Here is a 12,231-nt window from a genome sequence, read left to right on the forward strand (position 1 = left end):
AAGGTCTTGTCTGTTATGGCTGGGTTCAGTGCTGAAGAAGCGTGCAGCTGAGGAAAGGCAGTGGCTTTGTATATAGATCAGTCCCCAGGGTACTGGTCCCTCCTCTTTTGATCTGGAATAGTAAACTCTAGCAAATCAGCAAATAATGTGTTTTTCCTCCACTCCTAAATCTGGAACAATAAGTCAGGAGTAAGTTCCTATATGAGCCCTGCTCCTCCCTGTGGACTTCAGTCAGTTCTGCAGTGGTGCCAGTGGGCAGCAGCTGGCAGTGGTGGTGATTTTCAGTACTGCTATGAAGACCTGACACTTGGAATCCATTGGCCGTGAGCCAGGCCAAGTAGGATTTCTTCTCGGCTTTTTTTCTTTTGAACCCTGAGACTACACTAAGGCTGAGAGGTCATTCTGTGACTACATGAATCTTCTTGGATCCTGGAAATGAGCAAACATGTGGATGGAGGGGTGATGGCAGACTTGGATAGGGCTGATAAGCCTCAGGTTTCTAAGTAGGTGTCAGAAAAAAACTGAGGGTATAGTGATAGTTCCTGACAATGGAGCATTTAAATTACTTAAACTGTGCAGCAGCCCTGGAAGTTTCACACTGTTGTCTCCTTTGACAGAAACTCTTTTGTAAAGTCACCATGTGCTGGAATCTAAGCCAAGGCTTTTCCTTTGGGGTGACAGATGTTTTTCATAAGGAGCAATAAAATGCTCTCTAGCGGTGAGGAACCTGCAGTGGTTTGCAGCTGTGGACATCTGAACATTCCCTGAGGACCTCTTGGCTCACCTCTGCATGCGGAGAATTAACATTTAGTTTGGGAACAGAATACCTCTCCCAGCACCTGATCCTTGTCTATTCCCCCTATCTGGTTTGCTCTCCACACACCGGAGATCTCCTGCTTACCTCCAGGCAAGTCGTCATAGAGGACAGAGTTCATTATCCTGTCTGCAGTATAAGCATTTGATTGTTTCCCATATTCCAAGCCTCTCACTCACCTTGACCATCTCTTGATACAGCCACTTCTTGGCAAGCTCTGTGTAATTCAAGCTCTGTGTAGTTAGAGAAAGCATCTTTGATCAGGGCATCAATTCTAAATACCATAGAGATTTTGGAGACTTCTTGCTAACCTGGTAGGCTCCTATAGTATTTGTCTGAAGAAAGAGACACCAGTCATTACACAAGGTCCCTGACCACCATCTATCTTTTTGTGTTCATCTCTGGAACATGGCTCCCATGCAGATACTGATTCTTGAATACTGGAGCTGCCATTTCATCTCAGAACCCTGCCAAAGGTCCATCCAGCCCAACCCCTTCCTGTCTACAGTGGACCAGAAACTTGACATTGGCTAAGGCCACTGGAACTGGTACACACAGCACCTGAGTTTAGAATGGAAATAGAAGTAGCAATACTTATTAACGTCCCCAAAGGAAGGGGAAGTAAAAATAGAAACCTTAGGAAGAAATAATGAGTATCAGAATTGATAAGGAAAATTCCAAGCCTGGACACATTATTAGTGAGATTTAAAACAAAAGCAAAGATGAGTTCTGAAAACTGACAAAGAGCAGGGCACCTGTGAAAGAGAAAGTATGATTAACTTCAGATTCCACGACACCAATGCTGTAAATAAGAAGGTAAAGAAACAGCCTGCAGATTTTTTTTGTTTTTGTTTTGTCTTGTTTTTGTTTTTAATTGATTTTAAAATATCCAAAGCCGGTTTGGCTCAGTGGATAGAGCGTCGGTCTGTGGACTGAAAGGTCCCAGGTTTTTTTTTTTTTTTCTTTTCTTTTCTTTTTCTTTTTTTTACAATTTTATTTATAACAACATCTGTTATTTAGTTGTAAAGGAATTCAGCAAAAATTATTAAAACGTTCCGGTCCCCAAAACGGGGCTGCCCTCTTGCCCTTCCTCGGTGTGCCCCCCCTCCTCCCCAGGGGAGGGGAGTCTGGGGGACCGTCTACCAAAGTCTCCAGCCCTGGGAGCCACGTGGGGGCACTGGAGATGGGGTGCCTGTCTGGGAGGGATACCGAGCGTGGCCGTCTCAAGGTTGCCCCTAGAATGGGGACTGGGGCATGGGATGGACGCCCCCAAGAACTAAAAACTCCATCCTGAAAGGTCCCAGGTTTGATTCTGGTCAAGGGCATATACCTCGGTTGTGGGCATATCCCCGGTAGAGGATGTGCAGAAGGCAGCTGGTCGATGTTTCTCTCTCATCGATGTTTCTAGCTCTCTATCCCTCTCCCTTCCTCTCTGTAAAAGTCAATAAAATATATTAAAATAAAATAATGACAAATAAGAAACTATCTGGCATTGAAATTGGGACTCAAAAGAACTGTTGGCCCAGAAAGGAACTCACTACAGACTGATTCATTTGCCTCTCAGCATAACCATTATGCTTTGTTGCAGTTTAGGTTCTTACAAGGGTATTTCTTGGATCACATGATCTCACACATCTAGAGGAAATAATGAACAACATAAACAGACCAGAGAAAGAGAACCAGCGATCAGACTCTCAAACCTCAGAGGGAAAGTAAGGGAGGATGGGGGTAAGGGGAAGAGATCAACCAAAGAACTTGTGTGCATGCATATGGGCCTAGCCAATGGCCATGGACAACGGGAGTTGGGGGGGGGGGGAGAGGAGAAGCATAACTAGGGAGGGGTTTGGGATGGGAATGGGGTAATAAGGACAATTATGTGAGACCATAATCAATCAATCAATCAATAAATAAAATAATGAAGAGGCAAGCCACAGACTGGGAAAATATATTTGCAATACATGTGACTGACAACTTATCCAAATAAAAATAAAATAAAAAACCCACAAACCAGTAAAAAAAATTCAACTAAACTTCTTTTAAATAGAGGTAAAATATACTGAGTGGCCAGATTATCATGATCGCTGAATGCATAATAATCTGACCACTCAGTATATATCCTATATAATAAAAGGCGAATATGCAAGTCGTCCCCTCAACCAGTTTGACCAGCAGGCAGGCCGGTCAACCGCCCAAGTCCCTTCCCCCTGGCCAGGCTGGCTGGACCCCACCCATGCATGAATTCATGCACCAGGCCTCATATACACTAGAATCCCAGTGCACGAAATTCGTGCATGGGATGGGGGGCGGTGTCCCTCAACCCAGCCTGCACCCTCTCCAATCTGGGACCTCTCAAGAGATGTCCCTCCCCTGGCTGACTGGCCCAATAGGCCTGGATCAAGATTGGCGAGATGGCCCCGATTGGCCAGAAGGGACCCCACCCATGCAATAATTCATGCATTGGGTCACAAGTATCTATATACCTATATGTATGTTTGTGTGGAAGACTTAAGATTTTATGCATTTTACTAACTTTAATGTACATTAAAAAAATGACATAAGAAAACCACAAGTGAATATTCTGTGAGAGAAAACCATTGATTGCTATATATACTAGACTCTAGTAACTAGAGGCTCAGTGCACAAAATTCGTGCACAGGTAGTGTCCCTAGTGGCTGCCGCCACCATTGCTACCAGCTGGGGGAAGTGCTTCCCTCTCCCCAGCCGCCTGCTGCCATCGCAGCCCTAACCCCTGGTCAAACTCTCAGTTGAGCTTCCAGTTGGGACAATTTGCATGGTAGGATTTGATTATATAGGATATACACTGAGTGGCCAGATTATTATGATCTCTGGACACATAATAAACTGACCACTCAGTGTATATCCTATATAATCAGAGGCTAATATGCAAATTGTCCCCTCAACCAGGAGTTCAACCATGTTCCCTCCCTCTGGCCAGGCGGCCGGATCTCACCCATGCACGAATTCATGCATTGGGCCTCTAATACACACACACACACACACACACACACACACACACACACACTGAGTAGCCAGATTATGATGTGTTCAGAGGTCATAAGAATATGGCCACTCAATGTATATATAACAAGAATAGAAGCCTTTTAATGATAGTGGCCAGAATTTGCTAGTATTGTTTAAATACTTTCCATTCATCATCTGATTAAATCTTCATTATGGATCCAGAATTTTTAATTACCTTGTGCAATTGAGGAAACTGGAACTATAAGTTTCCATGATTTATCAAGGATTATAAAGTTAAAAGGGTAGGACTGTAGATCTATGTGCTGTGCCAGCACAGCCAAGGGTTTGGTGAGCCTGAGGGAGGGCCGGTGAAGGATGAAGAAAAGACAGAGAATAAGCTGGACCTAGGTGAATCTTCTGTGCCTGGCTGAGGCCATAGAACAGATCCAGACTGCAAGCTGATGCTTTATTTTATAGTCAGAGATAAATAAGGTAATTTACAATGTTCTTGTAAGTTTCACTTCTTTGGCAGCACTTGCTGCACCTCCCACAGCCCATTAGCTATCCAGGAACATCTAGGGAGCATCCTAAGGTCAAGCTTAATTATGCTAATAGGTCTGTGCCTTCTAAGCTGGGACTTGTTTGCGGTTTTGCCAGCAGGTCAGGCTGAGGCTTAACCCTATAACCACTCCCTACAGATCTAGAATCTAAATCTTAGGATATTTGGTTACAAAGCTAGTGCTCATAATCACTCTACTACATTTCTTCTCTATATTATAAATTAAATTATTCCTAAAACTATCATTGTGCCAAAAATGGAGCTTTTACAAAGGAAAAACAAAACAAACCTAATCATACTGTATTTGGATATTTTAACAGACTTCCTCTAATGAGGGAAGAAACAGAATTTAAAGATAATGTTATAGAAGATTTGGAAAAAAAAATTGACATAATGACATATATAGAACATTATCAACAACTACAGGATACACATATATTTCAAGTAAGTTGGAACATTTACCAGAATTGATATGCTGAACCACAAATCAAATCTCAGCAATGAGTAAAAGATACACAATGAAACCAAGGTAGAACTCAATAACAGAAGATATGGGTAACTGAAACATCCTAAAGTATTTGGAAATTAAAGAGTATACTATTAACCATGTGTCAAAGAAAAAGTAAAAATGGAAATTAGAAATATTTTTAATTGAGTCATTATGAACATAAGTATCTAAACTTGGGGAATGCAGTTAATATTCATAGGAAATTTGCAGCCAAAAGGAATATAATGATAAATGCTTAAAATCAATTATCTCAATATCCATCTAAAGAAGTTAGAAAAAGAACAAATTAAATATAAAAATAAGCAGAAATCAACAATGTCCTATATAATGAGAGCCTAATATGCTAAGTGTCTGTTCAACCAAAGTGTAATATGCTAAGATATTCTAAGGCTGCTCAACTGCTCCCTGTGAGATGCACTGACCACCAGGGGGCAGATGTTCCAAACAGTAGGTTAACTTGCTGCTGAGGTCCAGCTGATCGGGACTGAGCGAGGCAGGCTGGACATGCCCTGGAGCCCTCTTACAGTCCCTCCCCAGCTGGCCAACCTCCTATGTCCCTCGCTGGCCCCAATCATGCACTGGTGTTGGTTCCCTGGCCTGGCCTGCACCCTCTCACAATCCAGGACTCCTCAGGGGATGTCGGAGAACTGGTTTCAGCCCAATGGTGGAATGACTGATCACTATGACATGCACTGACCAACAGGGGACAGATGCTCAACGCAGGAGCTGCTCCCTGGAGGTCAGTGCACTCCCAACAGGGGAGTGCTGCTCAGCCAGAAGCTGGGTTCAGGGCTGGCAAGCACAGCACCAGTGGTGGGAGCTTGGATGTCCAACTGACAGCTTAGGTCTGGTCCCCACGGGAAGTGAGCCTAAGCCATCAGTCAGACATTCCCCAAGGGCTCCCAGACTGTGAGAGAGCACAGGCTGGGTTGAAGGTCAACACCGCCCCCCGCAACCCCCGAATGCACAAATTTTATGGACTGAGCCTCTAGTAGAAAATAAAGGTATAATATGGAAATCAAAAGAGCAGTGGAGAATGTTGGTTCTTTGAAGAGAATATTACATTGATAAATGCAATTTCAATAAAGCTCAACCACCTATGAACAGGCTCATGCATAAATGGCAACTTGGTCTGACAGAATGACAGTATTGATTACTGGGGAAGGTTGAACTTTTAAGCAAAGTTGCTGGTATCATTGATCATATAGAAGAAATAAAATTATATTTTTAGCCTCATGCAAAAAATATATTCCTGATGGATTAAAACATTTTAAATAATTAACAATTTTTTTAATTTTAGGACAAAACAATAGTTATATGACCTAGGGGTAGGAAATAGTTACTTAAGGCAAAAAAATTGAAGTCATAAGGGAAGAATGGAAAAAATTACAAAATTTGAAATAATTTTAATCAATAAAAGACACCATTAATAGAGTGAGAAGACAAGGCAGACACCCTGGTTTTCTGTGCTGAGTCATTCCCTCATGCTGCAGAGCTCATCTCTCTCAGGCAGACCTTTGCTATCCAGGCTGTTTTTGCCTGTAGGGAAAACAATTGACCCAACCTATTGAAAAACCAGTTGCACTACAGTAAGGAGTTTCTGAGGCCCCTTAAGGAGCTCAGATTAACAATTAGTCTCCAGGCAGAAGCAAGTACAATACCCTAGCTTAGGGGTGTCGAACTCAATCAGAGAAGGGGCCAAAATCTAAAATCCAGCCTAAATCGCGGGCCGAATGGTTTACTGAACAGTCATAAACTGTCATTGTGATGGAAATGCAGCGGAGTGCAGTGATGACAGCGCGGTGCGGGCCACATTGCAAGGCCTGGCGGGACTGATTTGGCCCGCGGGCCTTGTGTTTGACACGTGCCCTAGCTGTTGGAAAACCTCTCACCCCACCTGAGGACAATTGCTTGAGGCTACTCAAGACTGAATCAATCAGTCTGCAGGCAGAGGTGGGTTCTAGAGGCTTTGAGTCTCTGCATGATCTAATTAGAAACAGCATCGGAGTCTTACCACAGACATTGCCCCAGATTGCACAGGAAGGTAAACACCATTGGGACCTCATATGCATCCCCACTCCCAAACACTACTCCAGACCTCGAAGCATGGCAAAAGCAACCAGTACCCCAAGTGCCTGCAGCTGACACCTGCAGGACCAGCTCCATGGGGAAGGGAGTACAGCTAAGAATGGAAAATCAAGGTGTGAGACTCAAGGCAGACCCAGCCTCTAGTTAAAAAAGTCCCCAACCACGACTAGGGGCTTCAACCTCTTGGACTTCAATCAGGTTGCCCAGGGTCAGAAAGGAACAGTGACTTGCATTCACCTGCACTAAAGAAGCTCCCAGAAGGTCCAAGATAGACACCCCAAGGGACTAGATTTAACAACATCAAAGCAAAATCCAGTGAGCCCCACAAATAGTGTACCCAAAGCACTTGTATAACAAATGGCACTATGGCATTGGGGTTTAACCTCACCAGCAGCAAGTTGGTCTACCTCAAGAAACAAGAAAAATCTCAAATAATCTAAACTTATAACTAAAGGAACTAAAAAATGAACAACAAAATCTAAAGTGAGTGGAAGGAAGGAAATAATAAAGACTGAAGTGGAATCAAATAAAGGAATCTAAAAAATATAAACTATCGCCGAAGCCAGTTTGGCTCAGTGGTAGAGCATCGGTCTGCGGACTGAGAGGTCCCGGGTTCGATTCCGGTCAAGGGCATGTACATTGATTGCGGGCACATCCCCAGTAGGGGGTGTGCAAGAGGCAGCTGGCTGATGTTTCTCTCTCATTGACATTTCTAGCTCTCTAGCTCTCTCTCTTCCTCTGTTAAAAATCAATAAAATATATATTAAAAATAATAATAATAAAAAATAAAAAAATAAAAAATATAAAAAATATAAACTATCAATAAAACTAAGAGCTGGTTCTTTAAAAAGAAAACAAGGATTATAAACCTTTAACCAGATTTATAATGAAAACAAAAGGAACCACATAAGTAAAATCAGAAATATAAGAAGACTAACAACTGACACTACAGAAATACAAAGGACTATAAGAAATTATTATTAACAACTATATGCTTTTTAATTGGACAATCTGGAAGAAATAGACAAATTTTTATAAATATATAATCTTCCAAGATTGAATCAAGAAGAAACAAAATCTGAACAGTTCAAACAATTACAACCAATAAAATCAAAGTAGTAGTAAAAATAATAATAATAAAAACTCCCAACATACAAAGTTCCTGAACCAAATGGCTTCACAGGTAAATTACAGCAAACATTCAAAGAAGAATTAACACCTTTTGAAACTTCCAAAAATATCAAGAGATGATAGGCTACCAAGCTAATTTTGTAAAGCAAACATTATCCTGATTTCAAAACCTCATAAAGACACTATATAGAAATAATATAGGCCAATATCACAGATAACTATAGAAGAAAATTTTTTCAACAAAATATTAGCAAACTGAATCCAGCAATAAATTTGAAAAATTACACACTATGATTAAGTGGGATTTATTCCTGGGATGCAAGGCTGGTCCAATATCCATAAATTAGTTAATGTAAAACAGCACATAAACAAAATGAAGAAGAAAAATCACATGATCATATAAATAGATGCAGAAAAACTATTTGATAAAACCCAGCATCTATTTATGTTAAAAATTTTAAGCAATAGTGGAAACATTTCTTAACATAATAAAGGCCATACATGACAAAAACACAGTTAACATCATAATCAATGGGGAAAAAGTAAAAGTGTTTCCTTTAAGACAAGGATGTCTACTCTTATTATCCTTATCCAACATAGTACTGGAAGTTCTAGACACAGTTATCAGAGAAAAAGAGAAAATAAAAGGCATCCAAATTGAAAAGGTAAAGGTAAAATTGTCTTTATGATGACATAATATAAAGAACTCTAAAGATTTCACCAAAAAACTATTGAAACTGATAAATAGATTTAGTAAAGTAGCAAGATACTGAATAAATATTCAGAAATTTGGTTGCATTTTTATACACTAATAATGAACTGTCAGAAAAGAAAACTTGTTTTGGCAAAAACAAAACAAAAAAACCTCCCATTTACAATTTTTTCAAATACACACACACACACACACACACGAATAAATTTAAACCAAGGAGGTCAAAGACCTGCACTCAGAATATTATAAAACAGTGAAGGAAAAAATTAAAGAAGATACAAATAAATGCAATCCTATGCAGTGCTAATGGTTAGGACAAATTACCATCATTAAAATGTCCATACTACAAAGCAATATATAGGTTCAATGCCATTTCTATCAAAATACCAATTACATTTTTCATTGTACTATAACAACAACAAAAAAAAATTACTATGGAACCACAAAAGACCCCAAATGGCCACAGCAATCTTAAGAAGAACAAAATAGGAAGGGTCATGCTATCTTATATCAAACTACTAGAGGCCTGGTGCATGAAAATTCATTCAGTGGAAGGGGGTCTCTCAGCTCAGCCCTCCCCCATCACAGTCCAGGAGCCTTCAGGGACATGATGCAAACCAACAATCAGGGGAAGGCAATGTCCCATCACACCTCTGCTGCTGCCACTACTGGCAGTGTAAGGCACATGTGTCAAACACAAGGCCCGCGGGCCAAATCAGTCCCGCCAGGCCTTGCAATGTGGCCCGCACCGCGCTGTCATCACTGCACTCCGCTGCATTTCCATCACAATGACAGTTTATGACTGTTCAGTAAACCATTCGGCCCGCGATTTAGGCTGGATTTTAGATTTTGGCCCCTTCTCTGATTGAGTTCGACACCCCTAGTGTAAGGTTTGGCCGGCCCTGGTTACTTACCTGAGCCTCAGGCAGCCCTGGACAGCTGGGCAGCAGCCATCTGAAGCTTGCCTAAGTCTTGGGCTGGCCCTTGGTGACTAGGGGGCTGAGGAGACTGGGGGACTCCGGAGGCAGGCATGCAAAGTGGCCAGGCCCACCCCAGATGGGGCTGAGGGGTCTGGGTGCGCCATCTTGTGGCTGTCAGCACCATTATCTTTGTAATAGCATGAGGGTCAATTAGCATATTCCCTCTTTATTAGATAAGATATTACAAGGCCATAGTAATTTAAACAGCATGATATTGGCATAAAAACAGACACATACAGTGGTGCCTCGCATAAAGAACGCCTCGCACAGCGAACGCTGCACACAACGAACTTCATTTCATGATTCATACAACGAACTTCGTTTCACACAACGAAGTCACCCGAGCTTCCACAACCGCTTTGCCCGAGCTTCCACGACTGCTTCGCCCGAGCTTCCACGATCGCTGCCGATGTATTGCATCCTTCCGCGCAGGCACTGCAGGCAGTCGTTAGTCACTGCGCTTAACTTAAGCACGTATCGCGGCAATCATTCTTCATTACGAATTAAATCACGCACGTATCACGGCAGTCGTCCTTTTAAGTTAAACTCAATATTTTTATTATATCATGGCTTCTAAAAAAAGCAGGAAGGTGATTTCTGTTGAAATGAAACAGGAAATAATTAGAAGGAGTGAATGTGGGGTAAAACAGTGTGACCTCGTCAAAGAGTTTGGCCTCAGCAAGACCACCATTTTCACCATTTTGACAAATAAGGATGCAATCAAATCAGCCAAAGTAGCCAAAGGAGTATCAAAACTATTTCATGAAAAACATAGATCTTCAATCCACGAGGAAATGGAGAGGCTATTAGTGATTTGGATTAAGGACAGGCAGGTGAAAGGTGACATAACAACCCAAGATATTATCTGTCACAAAGCCAAGAGAATTTATGACGATCTAAAGAAAAACGTCCCTGGAAGTAGCAGCAATCAAGATAATGAAGAAGAATTCAAAGCCAGCAGGGGGTGGTTTTTTAGATTTAAGAAAAGGTGTGGAATCCACAGCGTTACTATGCATGGTGAGGCTGGCAGTGCTGACAAGAAAGAAGCAGAAAAGTTCTCTATTAACTTTCAAAAATGTATTAAGGATGAAGGATACTGCCCACAACAAGTGTTCAATGCCGATGAAACGGGTCTTTTCTGGAAAAGAATGCCGAGCAGAACCTTCATTACAAAAGAGGAGAAGAAATTGCCAGGACACAAAGCCATGAAGGACAGACTTACCCTTATGTTTTCGTCTAATGCCAGCGGAGACCTCAAGATCAAACCTCTATTGGTTTATCACTCTGAAAATCCAAGAATTTTCAAGAAAAATAACGTTATTAAGTCCAAACTGCCCGTCCATTGGAAGTCCAATCAAAAAGCCTGGGTGACCCAAGTTATCTTCAACGAATGGATTCTGGAAACCTTTGCTCCTGCCGTGAAGAAATTCTTGCTGGAAAAAGAACTGCCGCTCAAAGCCCTTCTGATACTTGACAATGCCCCTTCTCACCCAAAAGACCTAGAGGAAATATTGCAGGAAAATTATCCTTTTATCAAGGTGCAGTATTTGCCACCAAACACCAAACAGCAAGTTATTGCGAACTTTAAAAAACTCTACACTAGAGCCCTCTTTAATAAGGTGTTTGAAGAATGCGAGTTTGGTGGAGACAATACGTATGACTGTCCGAAAGTTTTGGAAGGAGAAATTTGATGTCCTTATGGCAATACGACTTATACAGAAGGCCTGGGAAGAAGTGTCACAAAGGACCCTCATTTCTGCTTGGAAGATGTTTGTGCCTTCGTGGACCCAGGAAGAAGCAGTAGTTGATGACACAGAAGTGGTGAAGGACATCATCACAGTGGCCCAAAGGTTGGAATTAGAGGTAGAGGAAGAGGATGTAGAGGAGCTTATTGAGGAACACGAAGAAGAGCTGACAACTGAAGAGCTCCAAGCACTTCTGGTCCAGCAACAGGACAATGCTCAAAGGGAAGCGTCATCTGATAACGAGGAGCAACAATCAAACAATCAACCAATCCCAACTGCTGACATCAAGAACATAATGGTCAAATGGAAAGCAGTTCAGGAGTTTACCAATGCCCACTATCCGGATTCAGCTGAAGCAAACAGGATCAACGATCTTTACTCCGATACTCTTGTCCGTTATTTCCGGCAGATGTTGGAGAAAAGAGAAAAACAAACGACTTTGGACAGGTTTTTCATGAAACCATCGGCCAAAAAGCAGAAAATGGATGAAGATGTGCAAGATTCGGTAGACTCTACTTAGTCTGTCTTAAAATTAAAAAAATGTGTGTGTTTTTTTTTTTTTAAAAAAAATATGTTTTTAGATGTATCTAAATAAAAATAATAACAAAAAAATTATCTTTTTTATGTCATCTTAGCATATTTTATGCTACAGAACGAATTATTTTTTTTAACATGTATTGTTATCGGAAAACACGTTTCACATAACGAACTT

The 12,231-nt window shown here is 41.4% G+C and overlaps 1 long non-coding RNA gene across 1 annotated transcript; it reads left to right on the forward strand.

Annotated features, from left to right (window-relative positions):
- Positions 1–443: 443 nt before the first annotated feature.
- Positions 444–5,165, forward strand: LOC123652663. Its single transcript, XR_006742117.1, has 2 exons — positions 444–1,630; positions 4,676–5,165. It is a non-coding gene; the product is annotated as an uncharacterized LOC123652663 (long non-coding RNA).
- Positions 5,166–12,231: the final 7,066 nt, after the last annotated feature.

The sequence above is a fragment of the Pipistrellus kuhlii genome, unplaced genomic scaffold (genome assembly GCF_014108245.1).
Source record: "Pipistrellus kuhlii isolate mPipKuh1 unplaced genomic scaffold, mPipKuh1.p scaffold_m20_p_2, whole genome shotgun sequence".
Taxonomy (NCBI): Eukaryota; Metazoa; Chordata; class Mammalia; order Chiroptera; family Vespertilionidae; genus Pipistrellus; species Pipistrellus kuhlii.